Here is a 12,657-nt window from a genome sequence, read left to right as displayed (position 1 = left end):
TTTGTGTTCTAATTAAGTGATCTTAATTGGTAAAAATAACAACTGGAAAAGAAATATTGATTCACCCCACCTCTCAGTATTTCCAACATTAGTGAAGTATTGTTAATATATATAACAAAATGCATATATATATTAACTTTCTTTTTTCCAAATAAAAACATACATAAGTCAATTCTCTTTAATAGATTTACAAAATATTTAAATACCTTAATTTTTTTAAATAAAAAAATGATCAACTTAAATATTTGATAAACAATTTTGAAGGTTGTGTTTCGGTTATCTAATGAGCTCCATAAAGCTTTTGATATGCATGGTGAAAATCATTATTTGCTTGGTACATGTTCCTAAACATAATTGGGATACTTCATAATTTATTTTACAATTTTTAAGCTTTGATTTATTTCACTTTTACTAACATATTGAAAATAATAAATATATCAAAGTTTATAAATTATAAAATAAATAATAAAATGATTTGATCATCTTCAAACCTATAACATGCTTACCATTACCATGGTCCCGAAAGCATTGATACCCTTTGGTTGACCTAGTTCCATTTCAAGAATCTATCGACCCTATTTTGCACAACTACTCTAACCTTACAAAGAATAATAAAAAAATGAAGGAATACACTAATATACTAACTAGGAAACACATCGCCTATCAAAACATGGAATTAGATTGTCGTGTAAGGTGTTCTACACTTTTAACAATAGGTTGTGTGGCTTGAAAGAAAGTAAACATAGGATAATACTAGCAATAATATATTTTGTGTTAATGAGCAAAGGCATGTGTACCTAGAAATGATAGCTAAAAGTAGTAGTGTGCACACTTTGTAATGTATGCAACCAACAAGGCTTCAAATGCTCTAAGTAACATCAATCAACATTAATCGTTCCAACTATATGAAGCATTAAATCATTAAAAATGTATATCAATCTACATGACATGACCATTATGTTGAGAAATCTAGGGCAACTAGACTAGGTGTGGTTTTACTAAACTTGATAACTACTTGTGATGTTATTTTAACTTTAACTTGATGTACTTATAATTCTCTTCTTCTTGTCTTGATTATTATGGATTTCTTATCATCCAACAACTACCAAAAACATGAATATCAATAGAACAAATGGATGCAAGATATAAGTTGCTAGCTAGGGCCAAAACCTCTCCTAGAGAGGAAAACCCACAAGAAATTATTCTCTTCTTATAGAATCTTCAAATGACGAATTCCAAGACCTTTAGGCCCAAGACAAATATCTCTCCAAGGCCAAGTCAACCTTTCTTTCAATGTACTTCAACCTCAACAAAGTCAAACTTCTCCAAATCCTCAACTTCGACCCTTGCAACACTTTTTCGATCTCCTTTTCAGTCCTACAATTTTTGGCCATCCTATAGTAGCAACTACTTCACACGTGTGGGAGTAATATGGTAAACAAGGTCTTCTTCTTCCTTCTCTTAGGGTGCTTCTTTATCCTTAGTAATTCGGCTTCCAAACTTGATCCTTTTGACACCAAACTTCAACCTTTTAATATGACTACAATTTTGACATTGCTATAACAAAGTGATGCCCTAGTTCTTCGCAAGTGTGAGAGAGATGGATAGAGAAACTTTAGATTTTAGTTCTTCTTGTTATATTCTAGCCTTCCTTTGTTCTTCACTCCTCTTTCTTTGGTTAGATTGAAATTTATTGGATGATCTCTCAAATCAGGTTGAGTGCCTTCTTATATATAAGCTTCTAAGGACGACAAATTACCCTTTATGAGACTGACTTCTTTTCTTGTAGGTCAACTTGGTCTTGGAGGTACTTTTGACACATTTTTGACTCAAATGAATTCTTTTGACTTGTTACAAGATGCCCAATGGGGTCTTTTACATATAATAATGAGTCTTTTGACTCCTTGACTTTATGACAAGATCTTAGAAGTACACAATGGTTGCTTGACCTAAAACTAAATTGACCTAGAGCATGAAAACCATGCCATGAAATAATAATAATAAATTTCTTTCTCTTTTACATCAAATTCATAAAATCATGAGCACATAAAATATTATGAAGACTGAACCTGGCTACATATTTCAACACATTAGATCTAGAAAAAAAATGGTTTTCATCATCCCTCATGGAATAACTTCCTTTTAAAAGTAATTTACACTCCAAACATGAGGAAGAAGCAACTAAATAGGTCAAACTTTATGACATTAATATGTCATAAATAAAATGATGAGCCTCTAGTCTACTTCCATATTCAACAAGTTTTTCACCTTATAACTCATAATTTACATATGTGCAAAGCTTCCCCATAACTAATCAGTGGAACCTTCACATATATGTTGAAATAAGCTTATAATTAAGTCATTTGTGTCTTGTTTTGGTTTTTTAATTTGTTATAAAAATGTCACCTAGACAAAGTACTAAGGACTCCATGCTAGCTAACTATGCCATAACATTAGAGACTATAGAGATGTGATTCCAGCTATTCAAGAGATCTATTTAGATACTCATTCTAAATTATTAGGCTTTAAACAAAATATTTTTCAATCATTATCTCTTTTGTCTATGTAGTTGATTCTATGACAATCATTCATCTTCATTTGCAATCTCTAAAAACTTAATAATGAAGGCTTGGATGATTGGTGAAGTTAAATAAATAGATACATGGAAACAAAATTCCCATCAAGTTTAGACACTATATAAACTCAATAAACCATTGATTCTAGTTCAATACAAGGCTTTTTATATAACTTTCTATGCTATTGAGTTAAGTAAAGCATACAATCTTGAACAAGCAATATCAAAAGTTTCAAGAGCCATTTGAAGTGGTATTGCGAGATGGTCATTTTCAGTTTTGTTGAGGGTAATGGCTATTGGACCTTGAGATGTTTCCATTATGAGATGCGATGGTGACATGGGAGTAACAACTCATAAATGTATATGGATTTCATTTGAATCAGTTATTTCTGGCCTCTAATTAAATTGTACCATTGACTATTGAAAATGTCTAGATACATAACAACAACCCTCCATTTCCTTATATTCCAATCGGTGTCATTGGGAGATTAGAAATATTGATTGACATCACATCCTAACATCATATATCACCTCATGTTTTCCTCCACTAGAAGACCTTTTTAAATATTCATTTTCCATCCAAAAAAAATCCTCTTATCTTTGAATAACACAATTACCATGAGTCATTTTGGTTTGTTCATTCACACTTTCTAAGGCCTTCGTCATTTGTAAATTGCCAATAAGAAAGTGCCACATATAATTACTAGACTTGCCACCTATCGATGCCACAAGTGAAAAATATCTAAGCAAGTTCGTAGGAGAATTATTTACACAAGTAATTATTATTAATGAGTACTCTACCTTAACGCCTTTTGCATCTAGCAATGAAGCCTTAGGAAAATATAAATTGCAGCCAATGAACTCGCATCAGATTCTTGGTTACAATGCATGAAATCTTTTATCCCTAAAAATGTGTTAATATTACAATTCCGCAAAACCTTCTACTTATTAAAATTTAAAAGAATAACGTAATTTTAATTAATATATTTGTTTAATAATCAATGTTTAGTTAATGGTATATTTTTGCATGTTATCATTAAAATAATCCAACATCTCTTCATATGAACGCTATAGTGCATTTGCAATTATACTCCCTTTATGGCATCAAACTAATGAAGGATGAAATTACTAATCAAAGCAATAGGTGAAACATAATAACATAATTTTCATACTTCTTAGGGGGATTTATGTCCCATGTAAATCTCCTTAATGTTGGTGGTGATGCTTCCACATTTCCCTTTATAATATATGTATCCTTATATTATTCTTCTTTGGAATCTTTTTCTTGCTCCATTGTTTTTGTTGATGGTTGAGTCTTTAACTAAATTTCATGATGCGCTTCAACTTCTACACTGTGTGCTATTATGAAAGGGGATTCATCAAATACTACACCTTTGCTGATGATGATTTTGTGGGAAAATGTTCCCACAATCTATATCCTTTAATTACATCATCATAACCAATAAAAAATATACTTCTTTGATCTAGGGTTTGACTTAGAATTCTTTTTTTTTTAAGAGTAACATCATAAGTTTTATAACAAAATATTTTTAAATCTAAGTAATCAAAAGGATGATCTGGGTTTTTACAAACTTTTGCAACTAATGGTGATTCATAAAGTAGAGATGAACACTTCATAACTCTTGCTACAAATTGGCATTACTAATCATGCTCCTTTCTCTCTCTAGAATATTTTTTGATCCAAGTGGATATTGATGCCCCCCAACCTATTCCATTGGCTCACAACATAATTTTCCTATTTTGGTAGTTTTCTATTTTTTATTCTTTTTAGGTATTGAACTTTTGGAGTTGTTTTGAGGCCCTAAATGGATTTTTTTACTATCGTGCACGTCGAACAAAGATCATATACCAAAGTTATGACCTTGAAAAGTTGATATTCCAACTTACCCCATCGAGGCCCATAGGTCTTTGGTGCTTCATCTCCTAGGGTTAGGTTTTCAGATGTTTAGGGTTTCTCATTAGTTATTCATGATCAAAAGTGTGTTTGAGACACATTTTAACACAATTCCATGAATGTGTGTAGCTGTCACATCTCTTCTCAGGGATTAGCTACCACTGTTTGAGCTAGTTTGATTTCATTTTTCATGTATACAATTTCATCATTTTCCATATATTAATTGAAGTCAACTTTCACTATATCTCTGTTTTTTGGTTATAAAGTTGTATTTCATTTCATTCCCTTCATAAATTCAGATCATTTGTTGTTCATGCATACTTCCACATCATTTTGATCGGACATATATACAATAGTTTTATATTTTTTGATCCCAAATTCCTTACAATGATTTCCAAATTTCAAAGATGTGAACTTGATTCCATTATTTGTTTCCAAACACTTGATTGGCTTACGAGTTATTTTTTCGACCAAAGCTTTATATTTTTTAAATATATCAAGCACGTGAAGTTTCCTTTTTAGAACATACACCCATACCTTCCTAAAGTAATCATATATAAATGTTACATAGCTACATTAAAATAAATTTTAGGAGATGGCTCACATACACATGAATGTATAAAATCAAGATACATTTACTTGTATGACTCCCTATTTTAGCTTTTGTCTACATTGCTTCCCAAAGACACAATGTTTGCAGAAATTCAAGTTAAAATATTTTAAGTTTGGAAGTATCTTGCATCTTATCAATACATCTTAGTCCTTTCTTGCTCATATGACCAGTCGTTGTGACATAAATGAGTAGGTTCATTAGCATCTTTAGATACTGCTACTATTTCATTTGGTTGATTTCTTCTTTCCAACTTGTAAATGTTCCCAATATTTGTAGCTTTCATAATCAATAAGATGCCCTAGGACACTTACAGTGCTCCACTTTGACCTATAAATTTGTAACCTTTAAAATCCAAAAATCCCAAGGAAATTAAATTTCCTTTAAATTCATTTACATGTTTTACTTCTATTGACGTCCTTACAATACCATCAAACATTTTAATATTAATTCTCCCAACTCCAAAAGTCTTTCAAGGCACATTGTTCCCCATAAGAAAAATACCATTATCAACAATTTGACAAGAAGAAAATCAACTCTTGTGTGGACACATGATGTGAAGCACTAGAATCTAATAACCATTTTTCATGATATTGAGATACATTATAAATAGATAAAACTTCATTAACCATGCCTCAACTTGAATCAACCAAATTCCCTTCCTTTTTAGGGTCCTAGTTAGATTCATGTTTCTCTCAACACTATTTATTGAGACACCCTCTTTTACCATACTACCAACATTTTAGTTTACTCTTCTTTCCTTTTGACTTAGATCTTGATGTACCTCTAGATTTTTCTCCTCTTACTATGGATTCACCTCTAGCCACCATTGCTTTAAGTGTTGAAGTTTCTATGCTTGGTTTTTTTATAACTCCTTAAATGACTTGATTGTTTTAGACCTCCTCAAATAACAATACTCTGACAATAGAGTCATAGTCAAGAGAATTGGTTGTACTAAAACTAATGGAAGTGACTGGATGGTTCCATGATTTAGGCAGCACACACAATAATGTCATTTCCTTATCTTTCTCATTGATTTTTACATCCATATCAGCTGATTGGCATATAAAAGTATTAAATACATTGAATGAATCAACGTTTTTGGTACCTTCTCTCATTTGTAGACTATATAGTTTCCTCTCCAAGTAGATTCAATCTGCCAGAGATTTCATCATATAGAGGTGTTGAGCACACACTTATATAGAGAGGAAGGGGGTGGTAATGGGGTGTGGATCAATATAAGACACTTATTACTTATTTTAACATTCATATACCATAAGAAGATAGTCACATATGATATTTATCACGTACAAAACATGGAACAAAAGATTTACATGGAACCCCTTTTAGGATAAAACCAAAAAATCATATTTTTATATTTCTTTATATGCACCAACCTATTGTTACAAATATTTGGAGGTGCCATCCTCCTGGAAACATCAATTCACACTGGTACAAATCTTAGTATACACTAACATGCTTTTATAGATTTTTATAGATACCAATCCCCATTTCTACAAGTATTCATTTATACTAACCTACTAGAGACACCAATCCAAACTACTATAAATATTCATAGGCATCAACCTACTTGAGACACTAATCCCTACTACAAAAAATATTTGTATACACAAACCTCCTAGATACACCAATCCTCACTGTTAAGTACTAACTTAACAAGGGACATTGATCCTGTTGATTAAGCAACAACTCTAATTTACAAATCTTCTTTAGTGCATATAAATTCTTCAAAGGATAATAACATTCACTGAGTTTTCTTGCTACTTTTGCCTTCACTAGATCTACCCACTACTTCCACTTTCACTAGGTTTAACCAAAATTTGAATATCAAATTAAATTTATGATAACTCTCCCAAGGTTTGTTGTTTCCGGTCTTTTCCCAAGAACCAATTTGTACAACATGCCACATATCCAATTTTACAAATGTGATTATGAAATGTTTATGTAAAAAACTTCTCTATGTCTTCTTAAATCTCTAAAAAAATTCATAGTGTCATTTATCTAGATAAAAACCAAATATTTATAATAAATTCTAAAGTTTTAAAATTATTTTCATGCATATATATTTGCCATCTCTAACTTATTATCCTTAAAAAGGTTTAAAAGTTTTCTCTAGTTATTCTAGAAATACATCCTAGCAGGGTTGGAATTTGGATTCTTATTTATCCATCAAACATATTTTTTTTGACATATTGGATCTTTATTCCAACCATAAAGAAATATTATGTTTAAAATTTTTTCTTCAAGAGTGATGTTTTGGTAATAAATTAACCCTTCACCAATAAAGTTTTGATTAAAATTTTCCCTTCAATAATACAATTATGTTAAAATTTTTCACATATTTATTATAAGAAAAAACAAAAGACCATAACACACAAATGACCTTTTGAATACTGAATCTTATTATTATTTTATAATTAACAATGGTAACATATTTTCTATTTTAAAATATATTTTTTATATCAAAATTTCTCAATAACCAAATTAACAATCAAATTAAAATTTAAATTAATTGTCAAATATTAAAATTACTTGATTGTAAGTCTAGTTCAAAACAATTATACACAATCCCTCATAGCAAAGACCATGCAATGGGGCCTACTTTGGAAATCTTGTTATAATTTGAAACCTAAACAAATTAGAAGAATGGTTGGTTGATGCAAAATAAAAAAATGTTTTGAGGGAGAGTAGAGGATAAGTAAAGCAACTCTACATCATAGAATGATATTTTAGGTCAAATTTTGTTGATGTCTTTTAAGAAAAATGACAAATATTATCTTCACCAAAATACAAAATAATAGGATATAGATGACATAAACATGTCATAAGAACAAACACATTATTGTATTATCATTATTACTTTTCCATATGAGGAGGTAGCCCAGCGAAAGAAAAAACAAACATTTGTTTTTGGTAATTAGGTTGAACCTAGGTTGGGGTCACTTAGTCTATCAGATGGAAGAGCTAACTACCGACCAGTAGGATGCTATCACCGGGAGTTTGGAACACCCCTTGAGATAGTTTAATTCCCCCAAAAGTGGCTTCCATCCTTAACCGTTATTCACCCCTCCTCATAAGAGACCTAGAGAAAACTAAACCTCACCCAAAACAACTAATCTACTATAAAAATGAAAATTTAAACCAAATAGTAACCACCCCCATAAAAAACATGATCATGAAGCACAAAATAAAAATTAGATTATTACTTGTGAGAAACATTCTGGAAGCCCTATTCCCAAATGAATATGCCTCTCGATATAATTAGAAAAATTGCTATTATAGACAAATTCAAATTTTTTTATCAAATTCCGAAAGGAGTTTCCACCCATAAAAATTTGAACATCCATACATAATAACTTTTTCCATTAACTGAGGCTACTTATATTAGATTTGGTCAAAACACTACAAAAAATGACTATTCTAAATAGGTAATTACTAGAGAAATCTACAATGGTTGATGTGCTTTTCACCGAGAGTAGATATATTTACAATAACCTTCAAAATTTGATTAAAGGATTAGAGATTTCATAAGATATATACTTTGTCCATTACTTGAGGCTATTTATATTGGATTTAGTTGAAACACAATAAACAATGAGTTTGCAATCTATGTTTAGTAAGTCTAAATATGTAATTCCTAGAGAGATCTACAATAGTTGGTGCATTTTTCATTGGGAGTAGACATATTTAAAATAACTTTCAAAAGTTGATTAAAAGTTGAGAGGTTTTATAAGATAGATAAGAAGATAGTCACATTCAAAATTACTTTGAAGTAAATGTGGTTAAGGCAATCAACCACCACAATCTAGAGGCATTCAATGTGAAAAACGAATACTATTAGAGATGTTACTAGATTTGGGAAGAAGGTTGTCAGATACATGGTTGAAAAGAAAAAATAGAATTCCCAAAATTCTATATACACTATAAAAATTAAAAGTAAAAACAACTATTGTTCTATAACTTGATTACTTTCAATATATTCATAAACCCAAAAGGTATATGTAAAAATTTACTCTCTTGGACTTTACTGCCTTTGAAAGTATGAAAATAGAAGTAAAACGACCTGGAATCTGAATTACTATAAAGCATAGAGACAAAATTATTGATGGCTAATTAATGCTATGTTACTAGCATCATGGTCGACATCCAAAAAGGGGATTCTTTGTAATACCCACAATGAAACTTTCAATTATCTTTTTGAATAAAAGAGGAAGAAGGAGATAACAAAGATCACAGAAACATCACCTAGATAATTTGATCCCACCTTAGGATTCCATGGAGAGCCCTTCCCTCTACCCTATCTTGGGTCACAAAATATGTTCACATTGGGACTCAAGTATGTCACGCCTTCCAACCTTCTGTTATAAATTCCCCATGCGACTGTCGATACAACCTGCACGACACAACCCAACACAATCAAAACAGGGCACCCGTCACTGATTGAAAACAAAATAAACAAATTATTTACTTAATATTATTTTTAATTTGATGCACACAATTGGATTCGATTGATATGCCTTGAGTGTTACTCATCATTGAGTGTTTTTCAAAGATAACAGTCAGTAAATTAACTATAACAATCTTAACAAACCCATGTGCAATACTATAATACTCTACCAAAAAAAGAGTGAAAATTATTCCCCTTTCTAAGGACAAGTCCCAAGTAAAGACCAAGCCATCATAGAAATTGATTTGAATCATTAAATGCTAGAATTTGTGATTTTTGATATTCAGCTAATGTATCAATATAGAACTAACTCTGTGGAATTGACTGATTCATTGCCAAATTTTGCTTAAATGTGCCCAACCTTTTAAGGGTGGGGGTGGGGGGGGGGGGGGGGGGGGTGGGGATTCCTATAATATGTACTTCCTAGAAGGAATGTAAATTCACTTCCTTAGTGCCACGGAAAATTTTAAGAAATCCCCTAAATTTTTATGTATAATAAATGGGAAAATCCCCATGATACATAGGAAAAATGGAAGGCGATTTTATTAATAATATATATGTAAATATAATTTTTTTGGCAAATATCTCACCAAATTATGTTATCTTGTAAAATCACAGCGAATCACTGGTACAAAATGGTGAATAGCTAAGAAATACAAGGGTTGTTGCAGTATCTTGGCACCAAGAGGGTATTCAAGAAGAAATTGTAAAAGAACTTGACAACATTGTTGGTGAATTAGATGAGCTTGACTAGTTACCATCAAGCGTGCCACTCTAGTGACTAAATCATACAGATTTGGAACTAATTGTTAAAGTCAATTGATGTGTAATTGTTTTTTCTTGTATTGTTTCATTGATTGCAGACAATTAATCATTGGCATACTTAACACCTTTTAGGTGGCCACCGTTGATCTGCTATTTTGTATTTGTGACACATATAGCTTGATTATAGAGATGAGTATTCTTGTTTTATTTGCATATTCATATAAAAGTCATGAACTTTTTTCTTCACCATGCATATTCCATGTCCTACACTTGAGGTACTCGATATGAGGTCATCTACTACAAATGGCATAGTGATCATCAATCCTTCCTAGTTTTCTCATATACTTCTTCTGACTTTTGACAATAATATTTCAATAGCCAGTTAAATGCAGAAGTTGTTGGAAAGTTTGAAAACTCCATTAGTGTGCAGATTTATTGTGAAACAAAAAGGTCAGCAAAATCTTACTTCTGTCACTAATACTTGTGATTTTGTCAGACTTTGTACAATATTAATGACATTTTGCTGGGTAGAATGGGTTATTCTTTGACTTTGGATAGAATTTTTCCCTTCTGGTGGAATTTAAATGCCTTCTCTTAGGAAAATTCATACCTCTTGTTGGCACCCTATTTTTCCTCTATCTTTTTGTCACTCGAAAGATCAAAGCCTGTTGGACAAGTTTCTTCATGCTAGCCTACACTACTAGAGATTCCTTTCAAACTTTCGCTATTACATGAGCTCAGTCATTTCTTTCCACATACTTATCTCTGGAATAGGCTCTCTTTGAGGTTCTCCAAGCTCATGGCTCTAATGTCCATTTCAGAATTTTTCTTGAAACTTTATGAAAATTTAAACTGACCTTTCATTAATGTCCTTTCTTGCAACAATCATTGATGCATTTTTTAAACTATCAATATATAATATTTGAACTCGAGAAAGATTCCATATCTGTCAATACTAATCATTATGTCTGCCATGGACATAAAAATTTGAAATTCTGGTGCCCATTGTTATGCAAATCTGATAAGGAATTATTGTTGGTGTTCTTCTGAAAGCCTTGATACCTAGTCAATCTCATAATCAATTATCCTGGATGGGATATGAAATTCCACTTTCTCCATATAAGTCCAATGAGGTTGGAAACACTCTCAAACACCAAAAAAAATTAATGGTAATGTTAAAAAAGTGACATTCTTTGGACATTCTCCAAATAGTCATAAATGAGACTGTTTGGATAGAAAAGTAGAAATAAATGAGAATGTCTCATTTATGACTGTTTGGAGAATGTCTGGAGAATGTCACTTTTATTTTAAGAATTTGATATTGCCCTTAATTTCCAAGGTCACAAACTCCTCAAATTTCTATCCCATACTTTTGTTTTGTCTTAAAGGGTTGTTGAACAAAAAAAATGGGGGTCATGGCACCCAAGCATCCCCTCCTAGAGTTGGTGGGGAGACAGGGAGGGGGTGCCTAGATACACCCCTTTTGGGGAAATGTGTCCCCCACATTGGGAAATGTTTCCCTTGGTCCCACGCATAGCATGAGATACATGGGGGGCATGTCCCCGTGGCACATTGGAGATAATATGAAACAACAAAAAATCCAAGGTGGTTAAAATGTCGAAGCAGACATCTTTATAGATACGAAAACATGCATTCCCCAAATTTTTAGAAAATTAAAAAATATACATAAACCATCCAAAATTTTAAACTAACAGTCTTTCTTCATTGAAAAGCAAGTTGAAATATAACATACCACATACCAATGTGACATATATGATCTCATCATCTTGATTCCCTCACTAATCTTAGGAGAATTCTTAGGGTGAAAAAAAAATTCAACACACAAGTTTTTAACATGAAAGAACAAATGAAGCAACATGATATCAATTAGAGACATTTGAAATCATAAATTAAAAGTATAGGCTCATGGTCTCAATATATTTATGTAATTGCATGTCCATCTTCATCGCTGACATGAGTATATTCAGGTTGGTTTCAAGAGAATTTCTCAAATCCTCTATCAAAGGATCATCTATGTCAGAGAATGAAGCCTTAGGATCCCCTTTGTTTTCTATCATGAAATTCACATTGATAGAACTATCTGTGTCCTTTTCCACATCATCAATGTAAGCATATGTCAAAGATGATTTATCATTTTGCTTCCAATCATTGAACATGACAATAGAGTTATGTTTAGTGCACATGATATTCTCACCAGATTCATTTGAATGGTTATCTAATTTTCTCTTTGTATTTGTAGCATGCATATGTGAGTTGCTTAGAAGTCGCTTTGCATTAATCTTCCTATTGTTAGATGGAAGGGT

The sequence above is a fragment of the Pinus tabuliformis genome, chromosome 7, assembly GCF_031772625.1.
Source record: "Pinus tabuliformis cultivar Carrire ecotype Pingquan chromosome 7, CPIR1, whole genome shotgun sequence".
In the NCBI taxonomy this organism is placed as follows: Eukaryota; Viridiplantae; Streptophyta; class Pinopsida; order Pinales; family Pinaceae; genus Pinus; species Pinus tabuliformis.
The sequence above is the reverse complement of the archived record's forward strand: the minus strand, read 5'-3'. Positions refer to the sequence as shown.